At 35.1% G+C, this 9,514-nt stretch overlaps 1 long non-coding RNA gene across 1 annotated transcript; it reads right to left on the bottom strand.

Moving 5' to 3' along the window:
- Positions 1-1,536: 1,536 nt before the first annotated feature.
- LOC114383210 lies at positions 1,537-3,160 on the bottom strand. The gene is made up of 3 exons (XR_003660422.1): positions 2,467-3,160; positions 2,218-2,324; positions 1,537-1,855 (listed from the first exon to the last, which is right to left on the bottom strand). It is a non-coding gene; the product is annotated as an uncharacterized LOC114383210 (long non-coding RNA).
- Positions 3,161-9,514: the final 6,354 nt, after the last annotated feature.

The raw sequence follows: 9,514 nt of genomic DNA on the forward strand, positions 1-9,514 counted from the left end.
TCACATTGCCTTTTTTAAGAAAATTCTATACATATTTTAATAACATTTTAAACTCTAGATTCTTGGTGGATCCATTGATTAGGAGTTTTTTCACATATAACTCATTTCAACAATCTTAGACTTATGATCATCTAAAGAGTAAAAATCTGATAAGTCATATATATGAGAATTAATTCTTTCATGGTTCAAAAACTGAACGAATTATTTAACTACATATAAATGTGCAATGTGCAAGAATTGAACTTCCTCCATAGACTATAATCTTGTCTACAATCAGTAGTGGGTATCACTCTTTAGGAGCAATTTTTTTGGGATGAGTGTGATGTGAATATCATTTCACTTTATTATTTGATTTTTCTTAATTTTATCTTGTGTTTTAATGGAACTTTTAGCTAGAAGTGGAGGAATTAGTTTCCTGTGTCTTTTTCAATATTTATAATTTGACTAACAGGATACGATATTTGTTGAACCTATCTAAATATGCATTTTAATTTGGTTCTCGAGCCAAAGCAGCCCAAAGTCATGACAAAAGGTTCAAAGAGTTGTTGTAGGCGAGAAGGGCAAGAGATAAGAGATAAGAGATAAGAGGAAAGAGAAAGAGACCATGAGATCATGTTGTAGTTGCAACAACATTGTATCCAAAAATTGAGTACCACGAAAGTAAATGTAATTGATTAAAATTGCTGGTACCTGGTGTTGTAGCAAGATAAGCTAGAGGTAGCAACTTTGCATAAGTAGCCACATTGGCTGGCTTGTGGCTCTAAGAAGTATTGCAATTTATAAATTTTTGTAGAGACTCTTTATAAAATAGGTACCATGTATTTTCCCAAAAATTATCTAAATTTTGTTTTGTTTTATTGTTTGATTTTAGTTCTCTTTATTGGCTTTGTCATATATTTTTGTCTGTTTAAAATGAATAAGCTTGGTATTTTTATGTGTTTTTGATATTTGTACGCGTAGATTATGATTATGACATTCATATAGTTTTTAAGTATAGTATCTTAAAAGAAAAGTGGCAAGAAAGTAGAGCTCATTTCACCTTTGCCTAAACCTCCAGAGGAGAAAAAAGAAGAAGAAATAACTACAACAAGAGGAGAAAAAGGAGGAGGTAAATCATTCCCCCTTATTTGGCTTATTGTCTCCATTAATTTCTAGATTAGACATTAAATTCTCTTTTTGTTTCTGGTCTGTGTATAATTAATTATTGTTTAGAGATTTTAATATTATATAATAATATTTATTGATTATTAGCAATATTGATAATATTGTAATTATAAATACTGATTTTAATATTATATAATAATATTTATTGATTATTAGCAATATTGATAATATAAATTTTGATTATTAATTAACCTAAATTTTAATTGTTTGCAGGTTATTCAACATTTAACATCGGTGCTTACGTCACCAACGATGTTAAAACACATTTTTTACATCGTTCACGAATACAACACTAACTTAAAAGGTATAATTTCTACATCGATGGTCAGGATAACACCGATGTAGAAAACATTGTATTTCTACAACGGTCGATTGAGGAACGATGTCGAAACTTTTAAGTTTCAACAACATCATATTCAAAAATGGTCCAAAAACGATGTAAAATGTCGTTTTCAACCGATGTAAAAACTGTGATTTCTAGTAGTGATGATAAAATATCCAACTTTGAATCTGAAGCCCATGGAATGAAGCAGAGTGATCCAACCCAGTAGTTTGCTTATTTAAAGTTAGCTTAGGTACCAACTATACCTTACATTAATTGTCACCCATAAAGGAATATGAAGAAACATTCCAATGATAAAGGCTATTGTTTTTCCTTTGCCTGTCTTGGCCTTGGCAAGGACATCCTTACCTAAAAATGTTAATTTGAATAAGTTCCACCATAGTAAATAAACTCAAGACATATGAGAACAATGTCAACCAAAGCTGAAATAAATTGGTTGTTTAAAATTTTCAATACTATCAATTAGGGATAGCCCAATATTTGAATACTGATTATTGGCATAGTATGATAGTAGCATCCAAAATTATAAACTCCACACAAAAAGGATACCAAAAGGAAGAGGAACAAAAGGCGATAGAGTATGATTCTATCATATGACATCTCTTACAAACAAGAAGAACATAACCAGAAGAAGAAAAAAAAGACATCATGCCTTAAGATTGTTTTCTTTCAAATTGCTCCATCCTCCATGTCCATGAAAAAAGACTAACCTTTGAGAATTACTGGAAGAGTAGCCTCTTGCACAACTGTCATTTTCTCATATCCAGCATCCTTGACTCCGTTTAATATCAATGGAGAGATTGAACATTGGTCAAATCTGTGGCATCACATCTCAAAAATCAGACATCCATAATACAACAACAACATAATATAGTAAACCATGGATAATAATATTCAAGTATATGTCAAAGTCACGTAAGGTAAACCAACAACACAAATGTACAAGCAGAAAGACTCACCTTTCTTTCTATGTTAATTACATTCCTATCCTCCTCCATAAATACAGGACAACTGGCTTTTAACGTGTGCCCACCATGACAATATGCACAACCAATTTCCAAATTCATACATGGAAAGCATGGAACAACAACAACTCAGTACGTAAAGTTGCATAATCCCATCCATTAACCAAATAGATACACAAAGAAGACAGTATTCATTCAATCTCAAAATAAACAAAAATGCACCGAACATATAAACACTCTCAAACCTTTCTTTCGGTTTTTTCTACTTTTCAAGGTTCACCACTCTGAGAAGTGGCAAAACAGGCTACATAGCCTGATGTAGGTTGCAAGCTATGACATGCTGAGGCAAAAAGCCTGGCTTCAATTTGGGCCTTCAAAATGAATCGTATGTACTAGGTTTGTTTCTCATTGTGGGGAAAATGTGGCTGATGTGGTCACACTGGTGGTCACAGTGAGTAAAAAAAAAACTTTTCATTCCAGCCGCAACTTATAACCATTGCCTTCAGGCTTAACTCGAGCCCTACATTTTATCATGTTGCACCTCTACAATTCCCAAACCCAAACAAGTACTACACAGTATAGTAATTCCATATGAATTATACAATAACCAATAGATTTAATGCAAACACAAAGGCAAGGAAACTAAACCCAGTATCATAAGCAAAATATTTATGTTATGATGAACAGTTGAACACACCTACACTACTAAAAAAAAGCTTTCTACATCGCCCAATTAACATCGGTTATAGCTAAAATCGATGTTAACGAAAGCGCAATGGCATTTTTGTAAATAAGTAGACTTAGTTAACATCGGTTTTTCCAAAACCGATGTTAACTACTCCATAGTAACATCGGTTATTTAATAACTGATGTTACTATGGAGTAGTTAACATCGGTTTGGGAAAAACCGATGTTAGTATGCCTTTGTTAACATCGGTTTTGTAAAAACCGATGTTATCGAGTCGATGTTAACATCGGTTTTATTATAACCGATGTTACGTAGTTGATGTTAACATCGGTTATTTTTAAAAAACTGATGTTGTTATCATTATATATATTAAATTTCTGAAATTGCACAACCCGCGCCCTTGAACCCTATCGTTCTTCTTCTTTCTCCTTGCGCTTGAACCCTATCGTTCTTCTTCTTTCTCGTGTCAAAGTCGCCTGCGCTTCCGTGACTGCAACCACATTGTGGAGATCGTCTTATCCATTGAGGTACGTCTTTTCATTTTAACATTAGGCGTTCGTCGTTTTAACATTTGCTCACTTTCGCAGGTCGAAGAAAAGTAGGAAAGGAAAGAGTCCCGGAAAGGGTACTCCCAGGGCATGTTTCTCCTTCTGCCTGAGTTCGTTTTTGTCACAAACTGGGTTGCGCTTCCGTCACTGCAACCACATTGTCGAGTTCGCGTTTGTGGAGTTCGTGTCTGCGCTTCCATCGAAGGTATGTCTCTGTTGTATGTTAATGATGAAAATCCATTGTTCAATGGTCTGTCTCTGTTGTGATGTTTCGAAACTCTAGTTAGGCACAAAGGGTTAATCGTAACTGAATCTGTAGTGATTTAGGACCATATGTAACTACCTTAAGTAGTTATTGCAGAATAAATTATGGAGTAACAGCAGGGGGGTTAGGCAGTTTTTAGTGGGTTTTCAGGAAGGGAGAGACGAGGCTGTCAAATTTACATAAAGGGTTTCAGGGATAAAGCTTTGATTTACACAGAGGGTTTCAGGGACAAAGCTTTGATTTACATATTGAATTTCATCCAAATTTTTGACAAGTCATTGTTACTTCCATCAATATTGATATTGTATCATGCTTAATTATATGCATTTGCTTATTCTGATCATTGTGTGTTGTGTGCTTATTTCTTCCATGCAGGTACATGATTCCTATTTGTTGTGAGAGTGAAATGATGGGCAGCAGCACCAACTGAGGTGAGTTTATATTTCCTTTTTTTTTGTCTTTATCTTTGTTAGTTTGCTATATATTTTTTATTTTATATGTTTGAGTTTTAAATGTGTAAAAAATAGAAATAGCCTTCCCTGCCATTGATAGAGTTTTCTGGTTCCATTAGGATAATTTGGCTTCATATTTTTTGATCAGTGGTGTTAAAACTGAATTAATCCAAGTAGCCTTCCCTGCCATTGATAGAGTTTTCTGGTTCCATTTGGATAATTTGGCTTCATATTTTTTTATAGAATTCACTGACTTTCTCTTCCCTTCCAGTACATATTTTTATTTATTTTCAAAAACCTGCAGTCTCTTTTGATTTTCATTTTTACCTCTGTTCCACTGTGGCCATTTAAGCAATGAAAATGGCATATTACCATACCAATCATCCTTTCTTCACCAGAGCCATCGCAGCCTCAATGCTTTGTTTTTCACTAGTCTGCAATTTGAATTTGTCTTATCCATGGAATTCTTGTTTTCTTAATTCGTTTTCCCAATGGTTATAATAGGTCACTGTCTCGTTGAAGCTGGTTTAGAATTATGAATCCTAAGTTCATTGATGAAAAAACAATTGACTAATTGCCCAAGTCACACCCAACACAAGTCAAAGGGGCTTTTCCTGGACCGTGTATTCAATAACTGTGTGACATTAATGTATCGTTGTTTGTGGGTCAGATTGGTTAATTATTATGGAGGTCTAAGATACACTTAGTAATAGTTAACCAATCTGCCATTGACGTTTTGATATCACGAATTAAGATTCATTGTGCATCCAATGCTTGGTTAAGGTTTCATTCCCCTCTTTAATCTTTTGATCTGCCTGTCCACTGGGTCTTTGAGCTTAGGTTTCATTTGCTAATATGCATTGGGTCCTTGAGTCGGTGAAACCGATAGCTTGGGTCTTTAAATTGAACATTTTGGGCCCAATGTACGTTTTCGGCTTTGCAGGATTTAGCTAATTTGGTTCGTCTTTTATTTATTCTTATTTGGGCTATGCTAATAATCGTCTGATCTGTGGGCATGAAGGGTGTCATGCTAGAAGCCTAAACAATATGTTTTATTTTTTTATCAGTCTCTTGTGGGTTTTTTCTTTCTTTTTTCTTCTAATAGTTATTTTTTGCAAGTTTATATTATTTTTCTTTTCTATAAGGCATGCAAAACTATTAGTATAATTAGCAATGAATGGTGTAGAATTCTATCAAAATTAAATACTTATTAAACCAAATGTTTGTTTAATAAAAGCAATTTTCAAGCTATTATGACACACTTTACTGCTCCTACCATAGCTATAGAGCTAGCTAACTAGCTGTGAAAGTGAAGTGCTGCAGCAGAATGACTTTAATTTGACCTCAATCTGGATCTAATTCACTCACTGACTACTACTCTCTGTATATTTTCTTTTACTGCTTTCATCTCCATTTATAACATCTTTTTCAAAAGTACGAATGGCTTTTTTATTTATTTTTCTAAACACTAAATTATGCTGCCATAGTATTTTCAGATTCCATTAGGAGCGATTTTAGCCATTGTTGATTCTGTGGTCATTGCTGTTTCGAAATTGAAACTGGTCCTGCGGTCATTGCTAGAAAGTCAATTGTGCTGAAGCCTCGAACTCAAGTATTTATATGTTTCATTCGAAAAATAATTTGAAATTGTTGTTGTATGCATTACTGGTATATTTGTAACTTATGCTATGCCTGTCTACATGACCTTTCTTTCATGGGACTAATATGTTGATGCCTCTCTACATGACCTTTTTTTACTGGACTGATATCTTTTAAGTATTGATTGTGATTTTGGCTCTTAGAACTTGTTAATTGTTAGTGTTCAATGTTTTTGTATTTTTATCTTTTTTTTTTGCTCAGCAAAAATAGATATGTATTAGATATATGAAATAGTACCAGAGGTATTGTGAGTACAGATATATTTTGAACATAGTTGGTAAGCGGTCTTTGATGAGTCTCTAGGTAAAAATCTTTGCCTTAGGTGGTATCTTAAGCTTCCACAGAAACACAAAGCTCCCATCCACTGGATCCCCCCTTATTTCCTCCATTAGAAACTTGTAAGCAGTATTGGTCGAATAGATACCGCTCGAATGTTGCTTCCAAATCCAAGAATCTGCTCCTTGTTGCTGAACTGATATCAGTCCTGTTTCCTCTATGAATTCTGCAGCCATTGAAGCTTCACTATCAAATAGGTTTCTCCTCCAATTAAAATTCCATTCCCACCCTTCCTCCTTGTGGCTTCCCATGTGTCTGATAGTTTGCTGTTGTTGGTTAGAAACTTGATAGAGCGTAGGAAATTTGTCCATTAAACTTTTGTCCCCCCTTAACTATTTGTCCTCCCAAAATCTGGTCATGTCTCCACAGCGCACCTTCCACTGAATTTGGTCTTTTATTTTGATTGACTCCTCTATTTGATTGAGCTGCCTTTGGTCCTTCCACCAATGGGAGTGTAAGCTGCTATTTCTTCCCTCATCTAAATTTCTCCACCCCCATATATATTTTTATCTACTGCCCTTCTGTATATGTATTTTGTGACTGCCACTGCCCAACCCTCTAATGTTGTAGGAAAAAATATTCATCTATGAGTTTTCCTCTCTCCCAACTCCATAGCTTCATTTCTGTCTCTGGCCTCCATATCTGCAAAGCTTTGAATAAAACACAAGTGACATGTGTCTGCTTCCAAGCCTATGGTTGTCCCCAAGTCCCATAATTGCTGGGCCTCTTCCAACAGCTGATTGTTACAAACAATTTTTCTTTTTAATCTCCCTTCTGCTTCCATTTTTTTTATCAACAAAGGTAATCTATATATTAATTGGAGTACCAGAGGTACTTTTTTTTTTTGCTCAGCAAAAATAATATATATATTGCATAAAGTACCAGAGGTACTAATAATACAAAAGGACCATATGAGTGGTTCCACAGCCAGACGTTAATATTCTGAGAGGGAACCACTCTATGCATACTGATTTGGTATAGAATTTACATAAAGTAGATTCCTATCTATGTAATCCTCTGCTGCTTCATAAAGCTTTTTGTAAAGCTGGTTGCCCATTGATTAAAATGGACTGTAAAGCCTTTCTCAAAACTCCTAAGCCAAGACCAAAGTAGAAACATTGCATCTTCAAATAGTGAATTAGCGTTGAAGGTTGCATTAGAGAACACTATATTATTTCTAAGCTTCCAAATAGACCAAGTTAAGGCTAACCACCAGTATTGCCATCTGTTTGTCCTTAGTTCATCGAGTTGAACACCAACATGTTGAAGAAAGTGCTGCTTTGGACTAAACGGGAATACGCCTTTAATCTGAAACCATGACATGGTGTCCCACCAGATGGGTTGTATTTTACAGCAATGGAAAAACATATGGGATGCATCCTCCTCTGAATTCCTGCAGAAAGGACATTGCAAATCTGTAATCTGTACCTGTCTCCTCCGCAAATTTTGTCGTGTTGGTAATCTATCTCTTATCAATCTCCATGCAAAGTGTGTCATTGGAGAATAAGACAGGAGATTCAACTATGCTGAAGATGGGAGATTCGGCTAAAGTTGTGATAAAACAAGACATGAAGGGAAGAAGGCATAAATATGGGTTTAACAACAATGAACGTGAGAAGGCACAGAAGAAAAGGGTGGTGCATGATAAAACTGTCGACAAACATCAACTGGATGAAGTCCTATGAAGATCCTCCTCATTCTCAAAGAGGGGAACGAGCAACAATTTGAAGGTTGTACATTCAAGAACTAAAGAATTCAAAATAGTTAGTAATAAGAGGGATTTGTTTTTGGGATTTTCTGAGCACCAAGAGCGGCTACGAAAGAAGTTTGCACTTGAGGAGGGAAGGATATTTGCAGCTAATGAACAAGTTTCTTAACTATTTGTCCTTAAGATTTTATTGTTTCTTTTTGCTAATATGTAAATATAAATGGTATAAGGGTATTCCATAAAAACATGGTCTATATTTACTTCTAAGATTGTTAGGGGTAAAAATGACCATGTCCATATGCCATAGCCTTATATTATTTATATTTACATATAAGGAAAAAAAACAGTAAAATCTGAAGGACAAATAGTTAAGAAAGTTGTTCATTAGCTGCAAATATCCTTCCCTCCTCAAGTGTAAGCTTCTTGCGTAGCCGCTCTTGGTGTTCAGAAAATCCCAAAAACAAATCCCTCTTATTACTAGCTATTTTGAATTCTTTAGTTCCTGAATGTACAACCTTCAAATTGTTGCTCGTTCTCCTCTTTTTTTTTTGCAAAAATGAAAATCAAATGCTGTGAAAACATGGATGAAGTCCTATGAAAATCAATATCAAAGAAAACATGGATGAAATCACAATTAAAAAGCATAACTGAAATTCTGATACCAATGACAGATGTCGTACCGGATGTCACGACATCACGCTTCAGAACATGCAGATTATATTTGACTGTATGAACAGATTAAACAAGTAAATAACACAAGAGAATTGTTAACCCAGTTCGGTGCAACGTCACCTACATCTGGGGGCTACCAAGCCAGGGAGGAAATCCACTAAAATAGTGTTAGTTCGAAGATCTAACAGCCACTGTTTACAACCTTCTCACCTAACCACTACCCGTGCAACCTCTACCTAAGAGCCACTCTTAGATATGAGAACCCCTCTCACTCCCTCTCAATCACTCTCCCGTGTTTACAATTAAATCAAAGACACACCAGAGATTGCTCTCTGAACAATAGAGATCAACTCTACACACTCAGGTCCAACACTTGATGTTAGGGTAACATCAAGGTGGCTCACAAAACACTCAAGTCCCAAAACTCACAAAATAACTCTTCAATCTCGGACTTGGTACAGAACTCGTGCAGCCTTCATGTTTATATAGCAGTGTGCGTATCTGGGCTGCAACAACTTGTGCTGGATAAGATCTGTCATTCTCCTGAAAATCTGCACTTAAAGATCTAAAAGATAAAGTTTGATCTTTTAGTTTTTATCTTTAATCTTTAATCCCTGAACGAACTATTCAAGTTTGTAATTCGAACTTTAATTATCTTTTAATTCGTTCCTAAAGATAGATCGCCAAATCTGTTGCTAACTGCACATTAATCTG

This window comes from Glycine soja, chromosome 14, assembly GCF_004193775.1.
Source record: "Glycine soja cultivar W05 chromosome 14, ASM419377v2, whole genome shotgun sequence".
NCBI classification, from domain to species: domain Eukaryota; kingdom Viridiplantae; phylum Streptophyta; class Magnoliopsida; order Fabales; family Fabaceae; genus Glycine; species Glycine soja.